The 23962-nt window shown below is 35.7% G+C and overlaps 1 protein-coding gene across 4 annotated transcripts in view; it reads right to left on the bottom strand.

The window, feature by feature from the left end:
* ntm (neurotrimin) overlaps window positions 1–23962 on the bottom strand; it is a 741734-nt gene that overhangs the window by 35317 nt on the left and 682455 nt on the right. The gene's annotated exons all lie outside the window — the stretch shown is intronic.

Consider the following 23962-nt stretch of genomic DNA (forward strand, 5'->3'; position numbering starts at 1 on the left):
AGTGGGACGGCTGGGATTTTACCCATTCTGCTGAAAATGGAGGAGAAGAAGAAAAAGAAGTGGTTCTCCAATCTTTTATTATCAATGTCATGTATGTTATTATTATTGTTCTGTCATTATGACTATTACTGTTATCACCTTTTATAACTTTAATGCTGTAATTATTAACTACGCATACATATACATACATACACACACACACACACATATATACTCTACTCTACTATACTATGTGACACTATACTATACTATACTACGCTATGCTATACTATACTATATGACACTGTACTACACTACACTACACTATACTATACTATACTATACGACACTATACTATACTATACTAAACTATACAACACGATATTATACTATACAATACAACACTATACTATACTATACTATATGACACTATACTATGCTATACTATACTACACTACGCTACGCTATACTATACTACACTACACTATGCTACGCTATACTATACTATATGATACTATACTATATGACACTATACTATGCTATACTATACTACACTACGCTACGCTATACTATACTACACTACACTATGCTACGCTATACTATACTATATGATACTATACTATATGACACTATACTACACTACACTACACTATACGACACTATAGTATACTACACTATACTATACTATACAACACAATATTATACTATACAATACAACACTATACTATACTATACTATACTATATGACACTATACTATGCTATACTATACTATACTACACTACTATATACTATACTATACGATACTATACTATATGATACTATACTACACTACACTACACTATACTATACGACACTATAGTATACTACACTATACTATACTATACAACACGATATTATACTATACAATACAACACTATACTATACTATATGACACTATACTATGCTATACTATACTATACTACACTACGCTATACTATACTATACTATATGATACTATACTACATGATACTATACTACACTACACTACACTATACTATACGACACTATAGTATACTACACTATACTATACTATACTATACAACACAATATCATACTATACAATACAACACTATACTATACTATATGATACTATACTACACTACACTACACTACACTATATGACACTATAGTATACTACACTATACTATACTATACAACACGATATTATACTATACAACACTATACTATACTATACTATACTATACTATACTATACTATACTATACTATACTATACTACATTAGTGTGGATGTATGGCTGTGACTTCCATTTTGTGTAACTTCTGCTGCTGCTGTTTTGGTCAGGACACTCTTGAAAAAGAGATTTTTAATCTCAATGATCTTTTTTCCTGGTTAAATTAAGGTTATAATAAAATAATAATATTCATGTTACAATGACAATAAAGACTATTCTATTCTATTCTATTCTATTCTATTCTATTCTATTCTATATTAGGGCTGTCAAAATTAACGCATTAACGTGGAATAATCCATCATTGTGATTAATCTGAATAAAAACTGTGATGCCATAAACCCATCTGCAGCGCAGAATGACTCTGAACGTCTCTGCTAACACATCTGGGTCAGTTTGTCCAAGCAGAGTTAGGGTCGCTCATGAACAAATGGGTGGTTGATCCAGTAGTGAGGTTATAAGGTTAAGGTTATAAAACTGAGCTCTTCTATTGTATGTTGTCAATGCTGCAAATTTCTGTGTTTTTTAATGTAACTTGAACATACAGTGCTGCCTAGCCCAGATTCCTCACACTAGATAAGAGACCTGAACGCATAATTACCTCCGCCAAGGAGGTTATGTTTATGTTTGTCTGTCTGTCTGTGTGCAAGATAACTCAAAAAGTTATGGACGGATTTGGATGAAAATTTCAGGAAATGTTGATACTGGCACAAGGAACAAATGATTAAATTTTGGTGGTGATTGGGGGGGGGGCACTGATCTGCCTTGGTGGAGGTCTGTGCTCTCCAAGTGCTTTTCTAGTTATGAAAGTGATGCTGTGATGAACATTCAAAAAATTCATAAAAATGTGAACTTTGACCTCCTTTTCCCAAAATGTAATCAGATCTATTCTGGGTCACTGGTAATCTATTAACCCAGTTTGGTATGAATTCAACCTATAGTTTTGCTGCTAGAGTGTTAACGAACAAACAAACAAAACGAACTAAAAACAGTACCCCTTACCTCCCCTTTGGTGGACAGAGTAAAAAAAAACCCAAAACAAACCCTGAAACTAACCATTTAGAGCCTCATGGTTCTGCATGAATAATTGGTGGTACTGTGAAATACAGATATCCCTGAACTACTCCTGCCTCACATCTACACTTGTACAGCCTCCATCTGCGCCGCTTTCCGACTTAATAACACTTTATAGTTAAGTTATAGTCACAGCTCCACCTACTGGCGTCAGCAAACCCTACTTCTGATAAGTCGATCTGATTAGCATCGCACTTCTGCACACGACGCGTAGCAACATGACGTTTAATTAGCGTGTTTTCAAAGACATACCACCCCAGATGTGAAGGCCCGATCATCAACACGTGCAGCTTTAATTTGGATTAGAGTTTGTTCACCAGACACAGCTTGAACAACTGTTCTAGTTATTGAGAAGACGAATATCCATTTTGGTATTTTGGCTCTCACTTCAGCAGCAGCGGCGGCAGCAGGGGTGGCAAAATATCCCTTTAATTCTCCTACCAAACCTGATCTGGTATGACAGGCGAAATTCACACAGCTACAAGTGTGTCAAAACTTATACCAGTAAATATCACGACATGTGCCTAATTCTGTCTCCTCTTTTTGATGCTTCTCTATTGTTTCTTTCAACACTTACAAAGCCCGGTTCTTGAGCTCGGTGACATTTTTCAGTGGATGTTACAAGACTTAGTGATTAGTGCTTTGTTCCACCCCCACTCATTATCACATGTCTGTCAGAACTTTCACACTCCTTTCTTTTCTTGTGTCTCAGCCTGCGAGCACACCAGGACTACATTTGAGATATGAGAATATGAATTAAGGGGGGGGGGGGCTTGCTGGGCTCAGTACTTTTTCTTGTATCAATTCGACACGCTTGACAGAGACACTTAATACAGCACTCAACGTAAAGAACAAAACACATAATTGACTTCCAGCCTCCTCCCAAGATGTTGGTGGGGTGACAGTAATAAATTGCACGTGGATTCGCTTTTCTGGGTTTTTAGGCGCATTACCCAGTAGCACCTGGGAAGGTTGTTACGCCGACAAGCGCTTCCTGACATGCTGATCAACTGACGAGGAGTATCAGGAGGACCGGTGTACGCTAAGTGTACAGGTTCCTCTCTATTTCCTTTTAGTGTCTCCTGCTCATTCACCTGTTTGACTCGCTCTCAAAAGAGGACGCTACGTTTTTACCGATAGAGTCTGAAGTGTCAGTTAAACCCACGGTAATAATCCTCAGGATGACGCATGTTCGCACCAAGTATTAGTTTGATGGTTAAATTGCTTTACGAGGGGCGACTGAAAAGTTTTGAGCCTAACATGGACAGGATTAAGATATGAAGACCAAATGTAGTCCATGAAATCCTTTACATATCTTAATCCTATCCACTAAATTTCTTGGTCATCGCAATCTTCTTCCCTGTTTTACACGTCCCTGAACTTTCTGTACCAAGTGTTTCCTGAAAAATGGACAAAACTTGAGTATGGGGCTGATCTGTGACTATGGATGAGACTTGGGTCCATCACTATCAGCCTGAGACAGAGGAGCAGTCAAACCAATGGAAACATCCCATGTCACCAACCCCAAAGAAGGCAAAGGTCGTATGTGTATTTGATCACGACCCCATACTCAAGTTTGTCCATTTTTCAGGAAACACTTGATATGATAATTAGAATTTAAACGGTAATGCTAACCATCGGGAATTTTACCGTGGTTTATCGTTATACCAGTCATTGTTACATCTAGGGATGTCCGATAATATCAGCCCACTGATATTATCGGCTCGATATTGGCATAAAAATGTAATATCGTCAATATCGTTATAGTTTTCTTTGCCTATCATTAAAACCGATAAAATAATGCCTTGATTTCGCCGGCATTTACCGACGCGTAAATGAAGCTTTGTTTGTAGCTAAAAGAAATGTGCAGTTTTCAAAATTGTACAGTAGAGTTGCCACACTGTAATAGACTCATGGTCAGACTTCTTGGTCATAGCAATCTTCTTCCCTGTTTTACAGCTCCCTGAACTTTCTGTACCAAGTGTTTCCTGAAAAATGGACAAACTTGAGTATGGGGCTGATCTGTGACTATGGATGACACTTGGGTCCATCACTATCAGCCTGAGACCAAGGAGCAGCCAAACCAATGGAAACATCCCATGTCACCAACCCCAAAGAAGACAAAGGTCATACGCATACTTGATGACAGCCCCATACTCAAGTTTGTCCATTTTTAGTCCATCTTAATTGTTAATCTTCCCCAGTAAATCGCTTTGGAAAAAAGCGTCTGCCAAATGCAGAAATGTAAATGTAAATTTAATAAAGTGAAGGTCATGTGGACATAATTGAAAAATACCAGGTTGGAAAAATGGTTGGATCACTGTGGATATAGCATTAAATAACTGTAGTATAGAGATTACACAGTATTTCTGACTTTTTGACATGTTAACTTCCTCTGAAAATATACCAACCATACTTGGGAACCTCCCCACTGAGCCCCCCCATGTCCACTTTTCAAAGGTTATTTAATGTAAAGTGATTTATGTTTCCACTGCCCTGCTTTTTTTCGTTTTTTTTCTTTTTTTTTATTGTTCTTTATATTCATATTGTAAAAATATAATGATGGATACCCCCCTCCATCATGCACATCAGCAGGAAGTGCAGCCTGAAAAAAGCCAAGCAATATCATTAAAGACCCCTTACTCATACCACATACTGGTCCCCCCCCCGGCCCCCCCTGTGGAAGGAGGTGCAGGAGTCTCAGCTGGTTTTCTGCTGAACTCTGGACAATGATTACATGCATGCACTGGGAAAAGATGCAATATTCATCTCTTGATTCATACTTTAACATCTGCATTATATATATATATATATATATATATATATATATATATATATATATATATATATATATATATATATATATATACATACATAAGATATTCCTTTATTGATCCCACAATGGGGAAATTCACAGTGTTATCAGCAGCATGAACAATATACATAACATACACATACACGTAAGAGCAATCATATAAATTTGAATAAAAAAGTGTTTAAAAAGGATAGTGCAAATATGGTTTGATATGATGTAGTGCAATGGTTAGAATATATATATATATATATATATATATATATACAGATTTGAATATATACAGCATAGATGGGATAGAGGGGGGGTTGTTATTACACCACATATGTAGACCCTATATGTGGTGATCTACTGGGAGCAGGACTGATTGTGAAGTCTGACAGCAGAGGGAAGGAAGGACCTGCGGGATCTCTCCTTTGTGCAGTGTGGGTGAAGATATATATATATAAAAAAAAATATATATATATAAAAAAAAATATATATATATATATATATATATATATATATATATATATATATATATATATATATATGTATATGTATATGTATATATGCCAGTTTCTATAATATATGCATAGTCATGTTAACCCTTTCATGCATGAATTATGAGAACCTTAGTCAATATTTTTTACTTGAGTGTTTTTATTCCTCTTTAGGCATGAAAAAAAACAATGCAAATGAAGTTTTTTTTTTTTTTTTTATGAACCTATTTTTCGTGGAGTCACAAAAATGTGCACTCAGCTGGACACCATGCATTTAATTTATGAAGCAAAGAAACATGTATTTAAAACTCATCATCAGAAAGTGATATACTGTGTGAAAACTATGAAATAATAACATTTTTAATGCTGCTAATTGATAAAGTGTTAATGTTTTCTCACATTTTATCATACTCTAATATCAGTTATTACTCATTACATGGAGATAATATTCACCTGAAACCTAGGAATTTGACAGTTTTAGCTTTTTTACATTAAACGATTGTCTTGATTGAAAACAGCATAATGCAACATTTTTTTCAGATACATTTTTAAAATCATTTTTATTTATTGATTGATTTTTTTAATGGAATGTCCTTTGTAATGCACAGCATTTTTAAAGTTAAACTGTCAAACTTTTGTCCCTTACAGAGAACAAAATGCATTGCTGGGTCTCAGGAGGATATGCAAATAAATAAATAAATAAATAAATAAATAAATAACACAATTACACTAAAAACATGCTACTGCAGATCAGGTTTATCATGAGCAGCAAAGTTCCAATAATTGTATAAACTGCAGTGTTTGGGATGATGCATAAGCGTCCACTGTGTTAGCTGATATGCAACTAAAACAACAAAACCCATGAATATACAAGAGAACAGCTGTAGAATAACTGTCCACTGGAGTGACCACTATGCATGAAAGGGTTAATATACACCTGTATTCATATTTAAATACAGCTATATTTATTTCTAGCACCTTCTACTGCTGTTTAAATTGCAATACTTTGTTCTTTTTTCTTTCTTTTTTTTTTTTTTTTTACTATTTGAACTTCATATTGGATACCAAACTGAGAACATGTACTTCTGCAGTGAGAACAAAAATGTAAAAAAAACAAACAAAAAAAACAAACATCTGTGAATGTGTTAAGATTTCATACAGTTTTGGCTGGTGTCAGATTATTTATGACATTATTGGCAATGAGCTCTGCCTAGAGCGGCCCCTGGAGAATGTTTGCCTGGGGCCCCAGCAGACATTGGCGCTGGCAATGTTGATATGAATGTGTTTGGATTCTTGCCTTGCTTGAAGATATTCACATCGTTATTGAATATCAAGGCCTTGTTTCATATCACAGAGAATAAGGATGATTTATGCTCAATCTTTACAGAAAAAAATATATAAACCCCTGGGTAAACAAACAAACATGGCGGTATATGCATTGGTATTGGTTTGTTGAAGAGCTGGAATATTCACCGTCTGACGGCAACAAGGTCGATGTTCCGACTGGACTTTGTTGTGATCGTCAACTGGAGTGTTTTCTGCATGACAACGCCAACCAGTGACCATGGAATGTCACAGATGAGCCTGCTTTTATACAGGGTGTATCAAAAAAAACTATATGTTTTGAAAAATTAGGCCCAGTTCTGCATTTGATGATTTTTGGAATGTTCTTTTATGGGTGTCGGTAGGTAGGGTTAACTTCTGTATGGTGTTTGGGTCTGTGGCACCCATTTTAATTTTTTATTAAAAGAAAAATGATGAGTAATTGTTATTTTTTATGAATTTTTTCCCCTCTCATATCTCACAGAAGAGGATTAGGGCCACTGGAAAAAAAATTAAATTAAGGTCCAATATTTTCTGAGAGAACTCTGAGAAAAAAAGTCAGAATTCAGACTTTTTTTTCTCAGAATAATAATAAAAAATATATATTGGACCTTAATTTTTAATTTTTTTTCCAGCGGCCCTAATCCTCTTCCGTACATATCTTGATTACATTACATTGTATTAAAAAAACAAACTAAAACGAGTAGCACTTTAAGTCATAAATTTGATTCATGATTATAAGAACACCTTTCTCTTTTTTTTGTCATAGATCATCCAGTATCATGAACTACTTTCTTTTGTTTTCGATTCTGTTGGGTTTCTGTAAATTGGCTTAGAGTCTGGTTTTGACCAGCTCTATATATTAAGTTTCATGAGATAACTTTTTTGTTGTGATCTGGCGCTATATAAATAAACTTTGATTGATTGAGTGATTTGATTGGTTTTCCCCTGTAAGTCACTTTGGAAAAAAGTGTCTGCCAAATGCATAAACATAAACATACTTTTATGTGACTTTTTCATTGTCTGTGAACTCTTAATGTTTTATTATTTTGAACAGAAGTGCAGGACTTTACTTACTGAATTCACCTTTTTAGTTCCAAATTTGAGCCGGCTCACTGAGTTTAAGTCACAAATAAAATCTAGAATAACATTCAACCACTAAAAATAACTCTTCTGTTTAAGAATACAAGTAAATAAGGATAATTTAACATCTTATTCAGGAAATAATAATGTGCTTCACAATATTTTCAGGGTTTTTTTTTTTGGTTTGTTTTTTGATTTTGTGGAAATTATTGAACACAACGGACATAAATATGTTTATTATGGTAACATTTTAGTCATATTGCTGCCCCGTGGAAGCCATTGGGGGAAAAAACAATATGAATATGATATGAGATGGAAAAAAAGCAGCTCCTAGTCGCCTATGTCCAACATGCCGACCCCGACAAACCCCACCCTGTGCACATATTTTAGCGTCGAGCCAGCTGATGTCATCATATCAATTGCCTCTATATATGTGGCAAGTTTGAGGTAAATTGAAACAAAACGGATGTTTTTATAGACATTTGAAATTTTGCTCATTATAAGTAAATGGGAGAAAAAAAAAGATTAAAAAAAATTCATAAAAAATGTAAACTTCGACTTACTTTTCCCAAAGCAATCTATAAACCCAATATGGTATGAATTCAACCAATAGTTTTACTGCTAGAGTGTTAATAATCAAAGAAACAAACCAAGGTAATAATAACGTGGCAGGATTGAATTGAAGCTCATAAGTCAAGAATAATCAAAAATACAGTTATACATAAATAAAAACACCTGTAACAAGGAAAAGTCCGGCAGGTGAAATTAGGACAGGTGTGCATCTGAAACTAGAAAATCCCTGTAACAGACCAGATGAGGGGCAGAGTCCAGGAACAGGTAAACAAAACCCAAAAAAGAAATCCCACAAGCTACAAGTGAGCACAAGGAAACACTAGGAAATAAGGCAAGTGGGTAGTGGTGATGCAGCATGATGAGGTGTGGATGTGGGCCAGAACGGTGGAGCTAATGAGGGGAAACTGGTGAGCAAAGATCAGGAGCCTGGAACTGGTGGGAAAGAGGAACAGCAGGTCGAAAGGGGGGGGGGGGACAACAAGATAAGATGGGGACCATAAAAGCCTGAGCTATGGGACAGTCTAAACTCCACACCTTTTCTGTATTTTTATTATTAACCCATAAAGACCCAGTGCTACTTTTGTGGCAGCTTCCAAATGAATTTCTCTCTATTGAATCTTTCTTAAGTGATTTATCACCATTTATTATAATATTATCTCTTATATTTAGATTTTTTTTTTCTGTAAAAAGCAGGAATTTTCCCATATATTAATTAATTGTTTATGCAGATTTTCATTAAAGCTCAGATTAAAGTTGGTTATTATATCAGAAACAGAGAAAACTGAAGAAAATGTGACATTTCCAGCAAAGATATCATTAATCAAACATAAAAAAATGTGTGTCCAACCATCGTCATTGATCCAACTCCATGGGTTTTACTGGTGAATCAATAATCTTATCATTCATTCATTCATTCACTCATTATCTGAACCCGCTTTATCCTCACAAGGGTCACGGGGGTCATAATCTTATCAATACATGGAAAAAATTGATAGTTTTTTTGTGTGTTTTGTATGTTTTGGTGTCAGTTTTTCATGTTTTCATGGTCATCATATGTGATCCATTTGAACGTTCAGAGGCTCCATAGTTACCATGGAAACACCGTCATCTTCTACAACACTAGTCCCTTTTCTATTGGACATCTGCGCAAAATTTTACAATATTTACTAAATGTCGAAAAAAAAAGAAGTGCGTAATATTGGTTTTTCCATTAAATCACAAATGCGATGATTTGTTTATTTATTAACGCGAGATGTCACGAAAAGTCATTCCATAACCATGGCGACAAACAATTTTTTTTTTTAAATCTACAATGCTCATCATCCCTCTATCCCGTATAAAATTAAAAAATGATTTGGCTTCCTGGACCACACATTCCGCGCCATGTTTGTTTAAAACTCATTTTCTTTGATTGTTGTAACATCCTTTTTTTTTTTTTTGTTCACGTGACTCTAGTTGCGTAAAAAGGTCTCTCCATTGCAGTTTTGCACTATATACCAATTTTGCTATGCCCCCCCCCCAAAAAAAACACCTCTTGCCAGCACAAAAACCATTTTGGCAAAATTGTCATTTTTCCATTAGACAAATTTTTATGCCTAATTTGAGGGTCAATGGAAAAGTGACTAAGGTTGTAGAAGATAGCGGTGTTTCCATGTTCACTACAGAGCCTCTGAATGTCCAAATGGGTCATATCTGATGACCGCAGAACTTCACGATATTTACTAAATGTCAAAAAAATAGAAGTGCGTAATGTTGTTTTTTCCATTGAATCACAAATGCGATGATTTGTTTATTTATTAACGCAAGATGTCACAAGAAGTCATTCCATAACCATGGTGACAAACAAACTTTTTAAAAATCTAGAACGCTCGTTACCCCTCTATCCTGTACAAAATTTTAAAAATGACTCCACTTCCTGGACCACACATTCTGTGCCATGTTTGTTTAAAACTCATCTTCTTCGATTGTTGTAACATCCATCAACATCCTTTTTTTTTTGTTCATGTGACTCTAGTTGCGTAAAAAGGTCTTTCCATTGCAGTTTTGCACGATATACCAATTTTGCTACTCCTGGAAAACCACCTCTTGCCAGCACAATAACCATTTTGGCGAAATTGTCATTTTTCCATTAGACAAATTTTTATGCCTAAGTTATATTTACACAGTTTGAGGGTCAATGGAAAAGTGACTAAGGTTGTAGAAGATAGCGGTGTTTCCATGTTCACAACAGAGCTTCTGAACGTCCAAATGGATCATATGTGATGACCATGAAAAGACGACAAACTGTATTTTACAACAGTTATTTACGTGTATTGATAGAATTAATGCAGGGGTGTCAAACTCATTTTAGTTCAGGGGCCACATTCAGCTAAATTTGATCTGCAGTGGGCCGAACCAGTAAAATAATAATATAATAATGTATAAATAATGTCAACTCCAAAATTTTCTCTATGTTTTAGAGTAAGCAAAATTAAACAATGAAAAAGTTTACATCTACAAACTATCCTTTATAACAATGTGAATCATGAACAAACTAAAAAAAAAAGTCATTTTAACAATATTATGCTTCAGTTTACCATTTTCACGTGTTCATTATAACTTACAGATCACAGCGGGTCTACAAACACATAAAACATTTAATCAGACATTGTTAAAATTATACTTACTTTTCTTAAAACATTTCAGGTTGTTCATATTTTTTCAATTTATTCATATTTTTTGTGAAATTATACTTTGTTTTAGTGTACATAAATGAAAATATTTACATTTACCAAGAGAGAAATTTGAAGTTGTGAGTATTTCTAGGTTATTATGATAGTATTTTATTGATCCGACCCACTTGAGATTGAATCGGTCTAAATGTGGAACCTGAACTAAAATTATTGTTAATATCTTAGTGTAATTTTTGTATTTTACAAATTCATCCCAAGGGTCGGACTGGACCCTTTGGCGGGCCGGATTTGGCCCCCGGGCCGCATATTAGATCACATTTTAGATCCATAGATGCTTTTCATTTCCAGTGGTTGTTTGGGTCTTTATGGGTTAATAAAATCCAAGGGGCAGGGACCTCAGCCCCAAAATGAGGCCAATGTGGAAAAATATTCGTTGTAATACCACTGACGGCCACTAGATGATGCTCCAATAAAGCCCTGACTCCCATAGATGTTTATTTAATTTCTCCATAAAAATACTTGGTCGTTCTGTTCTCATTCTTTATAGTTAGACCCTTAAATAAATGACCTGGTGATTTATCTCTAAATCACTGCTGTGTTAATTAGATTTCAGGTCAAATTCAAGGCCAGGATGTCCTCTGTGTCTGGATTTGATTGACAGGTGTGATTGACAGCTCCCTCACCTGCCCAGTCAGATTCTCAAAACTTCTGTTCATTTAATAAATACATTTTTTCCCCCTCCTGACAGACTCCAAAGTGTTTGCAGTTCATAGGTTCCCATAACAAGTCTGTTAAACGACTTTGTAAAACAGTGCTTGATGGTATTTACTGATTTTCCAACTGACCGCTAGAGTTTGTGTAATTCAGCTCTTCTCTTTTTGTCCAAATATGGTCACTTTGGGGACCCAACAAGCAACCATGACAACACCCAATTTTTATTATTATTTTTTAAATATATACGTACATAACTTCTTAATTGGTTTGATAAAAAGTGTGTTTAATTTTCTGATTGCAGTCTACATTTGGGCTGAAAAGACTGAAGAAACCTTTGGGAAACAACTACCTGATTAGAAACTCATTTACAGATAAACCACATAATTCATTAGTAGTTAATTGTAGATGAGCTGATATATTCGGCAATATGGGTATTTGCATATAAGATGTCGCTTGACTGATATTAATTGTTTTTGGTTTTTTTTTCTTAAATTTCTATGATTCAGTTGGTCCTCGTTCAATATAATAGATGTAATGGGAGCGGCAGATAATGTGATTAATGGCTGAAAGACTTTAAAAAATGTAACGTGGTACTAGGGCTGTAGTGATAGTCTTAATATTTTTGAATTGATGCTTGTTTTTTTTGTTTTTTTGGAGTAAAGTAACAAAATCATTGGTCTGTCTTTTATGTGACCCAATAAAAATGAGATTATGTTTATACAAATGCAGCAAATTGGACATTTTCTTTGTCTCAAACACAAAATGACTGGATGTTAAGGGTTACACTAACCTCACGATACGATATGATACGATACACGTTATTCAGCTCACGGTGCGATATATATCACGATATTCGGCCAATGATACAATTCGATACGCGTACATCGTGTTCTGAAGGGTTTTAAAGGGACAGAGTGATTTTGGTGACACTGTAAAAAAAATCTGTAATTTAACAGAATTTTCACTGTTTATTTTACAGATTTTTCCTGTATTTTTAAGATACAGGAAAATATCAATGAAATGACAAAAATAGACTGTGATTTTACATGTCAAATGTAAAATAACACGAAAAAAAACCTAACTGTGAATAACCAAAAAATTTTAATTTTTTAAAAGATTTTTTTTCTTTTTTCACAGAAAAATAGTTAAAATACATTTGCAAATGTATCATAATTTCACAAATATTTATTTTCTATTTATGAGATTAAACTTTTAATTCAAAGTTTAATACCGAAATAAATAAATAAATAAATAAATAAATAAATAAATAAATAAAACGAGATAAAATTACTGACAATTAACCATAAAAGAAGTATTTGTTCTATCAGTTTAACAAGACTTGTTTGTTAATTGACAAATATCTCGTGTAATTACGGGAGGTTTCGCAACCAAAATGTTGAATAAATGTATTTTTGTGAATGTATAACATATATAAACTCTGATAAACTGTCAAAATACAGTTTTTATCAGTGGATTGTACAACTTGGTCTCATTGAAAATTATTTATAATATATTTATAGGTAATTTGATTGTTTTAAAACATGTAAATATTCTTTATTAAACATTAAAAAGTAAAAAAAATAAAATAAAAATACACAAAGTCTCATGTAAAGTTAGGGCAAAAAACTGTAATTTAATTATGGAAAATTACTGTATTTTTATGAGATGGTTTTTTTCTGTTATTTAACAGTATTTTTTTGGCACCCCTGCTGCCAGAATAATAATGTTGTTTGTTTTTTTTTTTTGTTTTTTTTTTACAGTGCATCTTGTGAGTGTTCCATTGACTTGGATTGAATTAATTGAACTGAAAACTGGAAGGATCGATCAGTTACACAATCTATGGCTCTGACTGGACAGAGAGTCTACAGTTTGCAAATGCTGGACAAAATGAATCAAAGATGTGATGAGAAAATTAGTTTGATTAATTGAAATATTTTCTGTGGAAACAAAATATCGATATATATCACAGAATAGATAAAATCGCCCTGTCTTATATTTCTTATGTAGAACAGCTGACAATACACCTCAACTCTGGTTAATGTGTGCTGTGTACAAAGTGACTGGGTGATTACATAGTGGAACCCTTTAATTCAGTGTTTTTCAGCCTTAGGGTTGGGACCCCACGTGGGGTCGCCTGGAATTCAAATGGGGTCGCCTGAAATTTCTAGTACTTGATAAAAAATTAAAACTTACTAATAAAAATTTACAGTATATAGCCTAAATGTCGCCTAAAATTTACATTTATTTGCAATATATTATAGCAAACTATTACACACTCAAAAACAAATTAATTTTAGCAAATAAAATGTCTCCATTTTGAATGTCTGGGGTCACCAGAAATTTGTGATGTTAAAATGGGGTCACGAGTAAAAAAAAAGGTAAGGAACCACTGGGTCAACCCTTTCATTCTGATGTGAACGCTGGTTTAAGAGGTTTGTGGCACAAGATGTTATCAGTTTGAGAAAGAACAGACTATACCAACCAACTTAAAAAGGGGTTTGGGAGCAGTTAATGCAGCGTTTTTCAACCTTGGGGTCTGGACCCCATGTGGGGTCGCCTGAAATTTCTAATAATTGATAAAAAAAAAAATTTAAAATTAAAACTTACTAATAACAATTTACATTGTATAGTCTAAATGTCGTCAAAAATTAACGTTTCTTTTCAACATAGTATAGCAAACTATTACACGATCAAAAACAAATAAATTTTAGCCAAAAACATGTCTTTGTTTTGAATGTCTGGGGTCACCAGAAATTTGTGATGTTAAAATGGGGTCACGAGCCAAAAAAAGGTTGGGAACCACAGCTTTAATTTTAATTTTTTTAATTTTCATTTTTATGTATTTACTTTTTTATGGTGTCTTATACCTCTGTTATAAGTCTCAGTGTTTGTCTTACTTTTGTATGTTTGAAAAACTGAATATGAAAAAAAATACATTGATAAAAAAATCGCTCAGCCTTACTTGCTACTATATTTTCTTTCTTTCTTCCTTAAGAGGAGTTAACTAGCAAAACCAAAATAAAGAAACGGAAAGTAACATCAGTATCGTCATCGACAATAATTTTGCTATCACTGAATCTCTATGAATAACAACAAAAATAACATTAACAAATAGAAAATAACATCAGTATCGGTATGTAGTACTGGCTAAAGATTTTGACATAAAATTCCAGACTTTTTAAGATTTTCAAGACCTGCACAAGCACCCTGGTTCATGTCCGATGTATCAGCCCCTCTCTCTGCAGACATTTTCAATATCTCATTGTTAAATGAAATTCAAGCGGCAGAATCTTCCAGTTAAACTTTAATGTGTATCATGTCAGTGTATTAGATACATATTCATATTCATAATCATTTCATGTGTTTTGCTGCTCATCTCCTCCTCAGGTTGAAGCTACAGGTTATAAACATGAATAATTTAGAACTGCGGTGTTTCTGAATTCATACCCATCGGAGAGGTTACACATTCTACCTACATCTTTGTATTCCACAAACTAACGTAGAACTTTAGCTTATGATTACCAGTTTTTATTCTTGATATGTCAATTGTTTTATTGGTTTTATTGACCTGTAACAAAAAAATTTTAACCCTTAGGGGTCCATGGTCACGGCCCTGTGACTGAATTATGTGACATTTTCAACACGTCATAGCATCAGAAGTTGGTGACGTAGACCACTGGGGACAATTGCATTTGAAAGTGCAGACTTGAAACACTCTCCCACTTTTTATTTGATGTTGATAGAGCAAATACAACTGGAGATATGATGGTTTGAAACTGGAGCAAACGAAGGTGAATAAAAGTATGAAAATGAGGTGGGGCGAGCGTTATATTTCTGACCATATCTTTGTCATTTTTTTGTCCTTTTCCAAAATGGAAAAAAACTGGTTGAATCTGCAGATTCTAATCCACAGACTGCATTAGCATTACAGGTAAGGGTGAGAATGAGCCCCACCTGAACTGACTGTAGAACCTGGGAGGACTGGGAGTGTGAGAAAACCGGAGAAAACGCCTAGAAGATCTGCTTTTACGTCAAATATTTGAGGATAGTTTTAATTTATTACAATTTTGATTTTATATACCTACACTTTGGCACTAATATTCACTTTTAAAGTCTTTGAAAAGGTTCGTGAAGCATCTTTGTGTAATTTATGCAATAAAATATATAAATTTTTCAAACTGGATTTTATATTTTTTGTGTGTTTTTTGTCCTTTTGTGATGATATAGTAGGTTAAAGTAAAAAAAATAATAGGCAGATGATATAGATGAAGTTGTACTGTAACCATCCAGACCACTCAGGTCACCTGGTGCAGGTCTGCTCTGTGTTCCAAAAGTCAGAATTAAACATGGAGAATCAGCGTTCAGTTTCTATGCTCCGTATATCTGGAACAAACTACCAGAAAATATCAGGTCTGCTGAGAGTCTGAGTTCTTTTAAGTCCAGGTTACAGACTCACCTGTTCACTGCTGCCTTTGACAAAAAAGCTTTTGACTTTTTAAATTTTATATTCTCCTTCCAAACTCTGCACTGCAACTCTTACTTTGATATGTGTGTTTTTTTATATTTTTGGGTTTTATGTGTTGTTTTCTTACTTGCTGTTTTTAATCACCTTTTACGTGTTTCTTTTATAATGTTTTAAATGTGTTGCTTTTTCCCTTGTCGTTGTATTTCAATGTCCTGTGTGAAGCACCTTGAATTGCTTTTGTTGCTGAAATGTGCTATACAAATAAATTTGCCTTGCCTTGGCTTACTGAAAAAAAAAAAAGATACCAAACATGGGTATAGCAAACATTTCTTTATATAGTATATAAAGGCAAAATCAAAAGTACTCAAAAACAGCCAAAATAGGCTCAGACCCCTAAGGGTTAAAAACAGCTATATTTCAACATTTAACATCCATCATTTGAACTTCTTTTCCTTCTTCTTTTCTTACTTTCCTACTTCAGACGGACTATTTCCTTCATTCCACCAAATGTTTTACCCAGTCTTTCATTTTCATTTTCCCCGAGGCCACTCCCAAATAAATCATGTCGTCAACGTCAAGCATAGAAGCCAATATAACCATCATCTTTCTGCTATCTTTCACTGATTATCCATCTCCCATCTGTCCACCACAAACATCCTTCAGCGGTGGCTTACTCATTTACATAAACTCACCTCCAACATCACCAATTCAACTGTTGCAGCCGGATAATGACATAAAATACACATCCCATTCACTATAATTAAAGGCAGCTATTGTGTGTTTCTGCAACTATGAAAAAACAATGAAGAATCTGATACTTTTTCCTTTTTTCCTTTTTCTTTCTTCATAAGAGATTGGATCTTGCATCCTGACTCTCTTTAACTTTTTATATTTAGGGGTTTTGGTTAAGCTTCAGGAAAGGTTGTGTTTCAGTGTGAATCATTTTTAATCTGATGTTTGCAGACTCTCTCTGTATTAAATCAAGCCCTGGTATCTTTTCAACTAACCAAGGGCTGTCAGAGGCTAAACCGAACCATAAAAATGCATTGATGAAACATCAAATATGCAACAAATCTCGCTTGTCTTTTCTAAACAGGCCATTCACACTTTGCTGAGTGGTGGTGAAATGAGTAATGGACTGAATAAAAGGAATGAGCAATGCCAAAAAACAAACAAACAAGGAAACAGGCTAATAAAATAATATTCTCGGATTCTTTCGCAGTTGTTATGTAGAAATGCGCTGCCCAAATTCCATCCCAAAACCTCCAAATATGTCGAAAGTAGCTTCAAGTGGAGTCCGAATTGATGCTTAAGAAGGAATATTATTGAATGAGTGAATAAGTTCAACAAGATGCACAACTTTCTTTGAAATAATAGTTTTCCATTGATCCTCAAATTGCGCAAATATAACTTGAGCATAAAAATTTACCTAATGGAAAAACAACAATTTTGCCAAAAGTCTCATTTTTCGATTAAACCACAAAGGACATTCCATAAAAATTTTAAAAACTGCATCTGAAAAAACTGTTGCATCATGATGTTTCCAATATTGGCACTTATTTAATGAAAAACAAAAAAAGTTTGTACTTTGTTGACATTTCCTGGGTCTTAGGAGGTTAAAAGAAAAATGATAACATTATTTTGTTGGCTTCTACACTAACGAAGCAGGTCCACTCCCTGTTCATGCAGAGGTGGACCTTACAGACCCTGTAGACCACATTAGACCTGAGATTGTTGACTCACTGTAACTGTTGCTGTCACTAGTCACTTTTCCATTGACCCTCAAATTGCGCAAATATAACTTGCGCATAAAATTTACATAATGGAAAAACAACAATTTCGCCAGAAGTCTCATTTTTCGATTAAAAGTTTTTGTGCTGGCAAGAGGTGGTTTTTCGGCATAGCGAAAATGATATATCCCGCAAAACTGCAACGGAAAGACCTTTTTTTGCACCTAGAGTCAGGTGAATTAAAAAACTGGATGTTGACGTACGTTACAACAAGCAAAGAAGAAGAAGAAACATGTCGCGATATGTGTGGACACACCAGGAAACCTGATCATTTTTTAATTTAGTATGAGATAGAGGGGTAATATATAATAATAATGAATATATCTGTAAATCAACACCAAATTTACATTCGTCGCCATGTTTATGGAATGACTTCTCGTGTCAACTCGCGATAATAAATAAACAAATCATCGCATTGTGATTTAATGGAAAAACCGACATTACGCACTTATGTTTTCGACATTTAGTAAATATCAGTAAAATTTTGCGCAGATGTCTAATGGAAAAGCGACTAGTGGTTCATGCAGCTCTGTCAGACCAGTTTTTTTCAGCCTAGCAACCTTTATTTTATTTAAGTATCACCCTTGACCTTTGACCACCAAATTCTGATCAATCCATTAAAGTCCAATTATACATTTCTCACAAATTTTAAGCAGCTCCATTGAGCTGGTCTTGATATATCACATTTTAGATGTTATGGAGACCAATGGACACACCTTCTTACGGAAATGCACTACGGACACATATTACAGTGTTATATCCTTATATGTTTTATGCTCCTTAGTTAGTGTTAATTTATTGGATGTAAAACTAGTTGCAGGTGCTCTACTACCATCAAGAGGACTGGAGACCACTCTCAATCACGGGCTTTAGTAGTCTCATTTCATCTCTTCTCAAATCTACTAGTTTCATATCAAACTGTTTTTTGCCATTGATGTAGGAAAAACTGAAAACTAAGAACCACCAGCGATTAAAGGTGATATTATGACTCAATTGACCAAATAACCCTTAAGCAAATACAGCCCAACACACTCCCATAAATTAAAGAAATAAACAGAGGTGACAGACTGGCAAAATCCAAAAGACAGAAAATCACCTGAAACCCACTGGTTCCCCACTGTCCCTAAAAGACCAAACAAAACCCTAACAAAGGCACAAAAAGAGGAAAACTGCCAGTCCAACCACCATCCAATCCCTTAACTTCCTAAGACCATATGAAAATTTTTACCTTTTTTTACATTAAACTATTGTCTTGATTGGAAACTGCGTAATGCAACAGTTTTTCTAGATACATTTTTTAAGTTATTCTTATTTATGTATTTATTTATTTATTAATGGAATGTCCTTTGCAATGGACAGCATTTTTAAAAAAAATAAAACTGTCAAACTTTTGTCCCCTACAGAGGACAAATATGCATTGCTGGGTCTCAGGAGGTTAAGACGGGGTTTCACAAACTTTTTGTGAACCAAGCCACATTTGTGAAGGATGTGGTGGGTTATATAGCTCTGTTAGATAAAGCTGTGAGAAAGTGAAAGTGAGCTCCCCTCACCTTATCATCAATTACCTGCTGGTCCCCAAAACAAATTTGCGATGGGGGCGTGTGATGTACTGGATGATATGACCCCGCCCCCTACCCTAAGTAACGCGATGGACCTGTATGTGGCCGACGTGTAGATAAAGCTGTGAGAACGTGAAAGTGACTTATATCATTGACTATCTGCTGACCCTGAAAACAAATTTGCAACTGGGGGGACGGACAGATGATGTGCCGGATATGATACCCCACCCCCCCGCGCTCATGGACCTCAATCAGATATGTGAGCGGGGGAGGTATGAACCAAGTGATTTATAATGTTGTGATGTAAAACAGTAGTTGTGAACGCACCCCCCCACCCCACCCCCATGTACTCACACCCCCCTGGGAGAGTGTCCGCGCCCCCTGGTTGAGAACCACTGCCTTAAGATAATAGAACAACCATTAAATATGGGGCCAATCCTGTGCCTCAGTGAGATCAAGAAGCATGTTTTTTTTTTTTTTTTTATAAAACTATACATTGATTCAGAAAGATTATACTGAAATTCTGAAGCCGTAAATAGTGAATATGAGAGATTTTTTGTCAGTTTATGACCTTATAACAGTTGTTTTATTGCATGTATTTAGTTTTTTGCAAGTTCTGTTCGGATTTTTTTTGGCAAGAGGAGGGAGATTTTTATCACGACAACCAACGAGAAAGTAGATAACAACGTCCAATAATAATAATAATAATAGTAATGGATTGGATTTTATATAGCGCTTTTCTAGACACCCGAAGCGTTTTACATTATTGATCCATTATTCATTCGCTCTCACATTCTCCCTCTGGTGGTGGTAAACTACACCTGTATCCACAGCTGCCCTGGTGCAGACTGACAGAAGCGTGGCTGCCAATTCACACCTACGGCCCCTCCGACCACCGCCAAACATTCATACACCAGTGTGAGTGGCACCGGAGGCAAGGAGGGTAAAGTGTCTTGCCCAAGGACACAACAGACTGACTAGGATGGAGCAGGATTCGAACCGCCAACCCTTCGGTTATCAGATGACCCGCTTTACCACCTGAGCCATGACCGCCCCACAATAACACACAAATGTTGAAGATTTGAACTTCAGAGTATTTCAATGAGTGCCCTATATAGGGTTAATGTACAGGCCTCTATAAAAGTTGATATAAAAGATGATGTTGGTTCAGAAATACTGAGATTTTCCATCATTTGCAGACATATAAAACATTTTTCTCTGGCAGTTGAGTTAAAAAAAATGCTTTATTGCAAATCAAGTGTTTAATCCTCAATACATTGTTGATCTGCCCAAGCCTTGTTGCTGCTTCCCTGTTCACTTCATCTTGTCAATTTGTCTCCCAGTCACCAACTGAGCGACTGAACCCACTGCAAACAGCATGGGGCACGTCCAAAGAACCAAGCTGTGTTTTATGTGGACTATAGAGAGATCAAATGTTGTCTCAGCAGAAAAACAACCGTACCGACTATGCCTCACAATCTAAGCTCCAAGAGACTCCCAAGCAGCCACTTAATAAAGCATTGTTTATTTTAATGGGTATATATGTTCAGCTAGAGAGGAAGAAAAATCCAACAGAGCTCTTTTTTATTCCTTCGTCTTTTTTCCTTAAGTTTGCGACTGAGGTTGAGTACAGTCTCTTGAACTCTACGAGTGCACTGACTCTAATTTCCGAGTCTTTGTTAAAGAGCACTGCTGCGTTTATGACCGGGGCATTAGCCGAAAAGTACAGTGTCTTGCACCGATATCAAAATGACACAACAGGACATTTGGGGAGACCACACGGGAGAAGTTGGTCAGGAGAAAGAAAAGCAAAAAGGGCCAGTGGAGAGTCTCCGGAGAGGGCGACAGAAGATAATGTACCCTCTCCGTGTCCCTGAAATGCCATCCTCCAAACTCAAGGGCAAAAAAGAAAATGGGGTAGGAAATGGAAAGCGAGAACGATATTTGTGAGCAGGGCAAGAAGAACAACTTTAGAGGGGAAAGAAGACAGGAGAGCAGATGCTTGAGGCATATAGGCATTTAAGGAGAAGCAGTGAGGGGGATATGGTGATGTAGGGTTTAAATTGATGAATCCAAGCAAAAAAAACGGGGAGAAAGAAATAGAAACCGAGTGGCAGATAGGAGCTCTTAACACTCAGAAAAGAACGTATAACCGAAGAGAGTGGGAGTGCGAGCGGAGATATGGCGGTGTTACCAATGTTGTCTTGAGGGAAAGGTACTGAAACATGCTCAAGAAGACACGACAAAGCTTTTCTGACGATACAAATATCGAGCTTTTGTAAAAGACGTCCGACTCAGTGATGAAGGAGAGCAGGTGATGGCTCTTGTTCTGCGGAAAACACCTAAAATTGGTAGTTTCTGGTGCTATATAAGGTAAATATACACTACATACTTCTATTTCTCCACTGATTATCAGCCTTGGGGGTGTATGGAATTTCTTAATGTGCCAGGGCCTGCTTGGATGTGTCATCATCTTTGAAAGGAAAATACATAAAATGGGGTGACATGAAAAAAAAAAACAAATCATAGAAATATAGTAGCTTGGGGTTCTAAGTATCACTGCAACGCAATGAGGCAGCTTTACTTCTATTGAAGGCGTTTGCCAGTGAGGAGAATCTGTTCTGACAGCATGGTTTGGATTTGACCCGTCAATGGCGTGCATATTTTTGTGCAAACAAAGAAAAATAGAAACTGTGGCTGTTACTAATCTGCGAGGCCATGAGTGTCTTTCGTATTTCAGGAATACTATAGGAAGCACATGTGGACGGGGAGGAAACTGTGTAATATATAGGGTCTAATCTGTGATAATGTACTGTTCCTTAAGTTTATCACATTATAAAGGATTGTGTTATTGCAGTAATTTTGCACGGTGGTAATATGTATTCAAGTGAAGAAAAAACAAATTCCATTGGATGGATGGATGGATAGACAGACAATAGGTGGGTGGGTAGATGGATGGATGGATGGATGATGACAGACAGACAGCAAGAGACAGGGAGAGACAGCGATAGATAGATAGATAGATAGATAGATAGATAGATAGATAGATAGATAGATAGATAGATAGATAGATAGATAGATAGATAGATAGATAGATAGATAGATAGATAGATAGATAGGTGGGTGGATGGACAGACAATAGGTGGGTGGGTAGATGGATGGATGGATGGATGATGGGTTGGTGGATGGATGGATGGATGGACGGATGGACAGACAATAGGTAGGTGGGTGGGTAGATGGATGGATGGACAATAGACAGACAGACAGACAGACAGATAGACAGATAGATAGATAGATAGATAGATAGATAGATAGATAGATAGATAGATAGATAGATAGATAGATAGATAGATAGATAGATAGATAGATAGATAGATAGATAGATAGATAGATAGATAGATAGATAGGTGGGTGGGTGGATGGATGGATGGATGGATGGATGGATGGATGGACAGACAATAGGTGGGTAGGTAGATGGATGGATGGATGGCTAGATGGATGGATGGACAGACAGACAGACAATAGGTGGGTAGATGGATGATGGGTTGGTGGATGGACAGACGGACGGACAGACAATAGGTAGGTGGGTGGGTAGATGGATGGATGGACAATAGATAGATAGACAGACTTGTTGTAAATCTTTTAACATCAGACTCATTCATTAGTTGGAGCTTCACTAACACAGATCACAGTTATCAGAGGGGACACGTTCTACTGCAGATTCACTACAGATGAGGAGGTTACCGAACAGATTCAGCTTTCATAAACTTTATAGTTTCTGACGCTGACCTGGAACAATATTTAAAGCTCAAACCCACTCAGATCTTCAGTTGGTTTCATTTTCAGTTCACACATGAGGATGTCTGGGCACAGTTTGACACTCCCTACACGTAAAATCTGACTTTAACTTGGTACTTTCAAGCAGGATTTGTAATATCGCAAATATTTTGGAACTGGTCATGATGTATTATGCAACTTGTGGAAATCTGAAGTAATCACAGCTCTGACACCCAACAGTGATTTTTTAGGAGAGAGGGAAACATCTGGTGTTCAACACTTCAAAGATCCCACAGGAGATGTTGGTTTAGCATTATTTAATGAGGTCACTGCATTTTTTTTTTGTATAAAACCCACATCAGAATCAAATTATTAATTATTCTGATTTTAAAAAGAGCATTTTAAAGGGGTTTCCAAATATGACTGGAG

The sequence above is a fragment of the Sphaeramia orbicularis genome, chromosome 14 (assembly GCF_902148855.1).
Source record: "Sphaeramia orbicularis chromosome 14, fSphaOr1.1, whole genome shotgun sequence".
Taxonomy (NCBI): Eukaryota; Metazoa; Chordata; class Actinopteri; order Kurtiformes; family Apogonidae; genus Sphaeramia; species Sphaeramia orbicularis.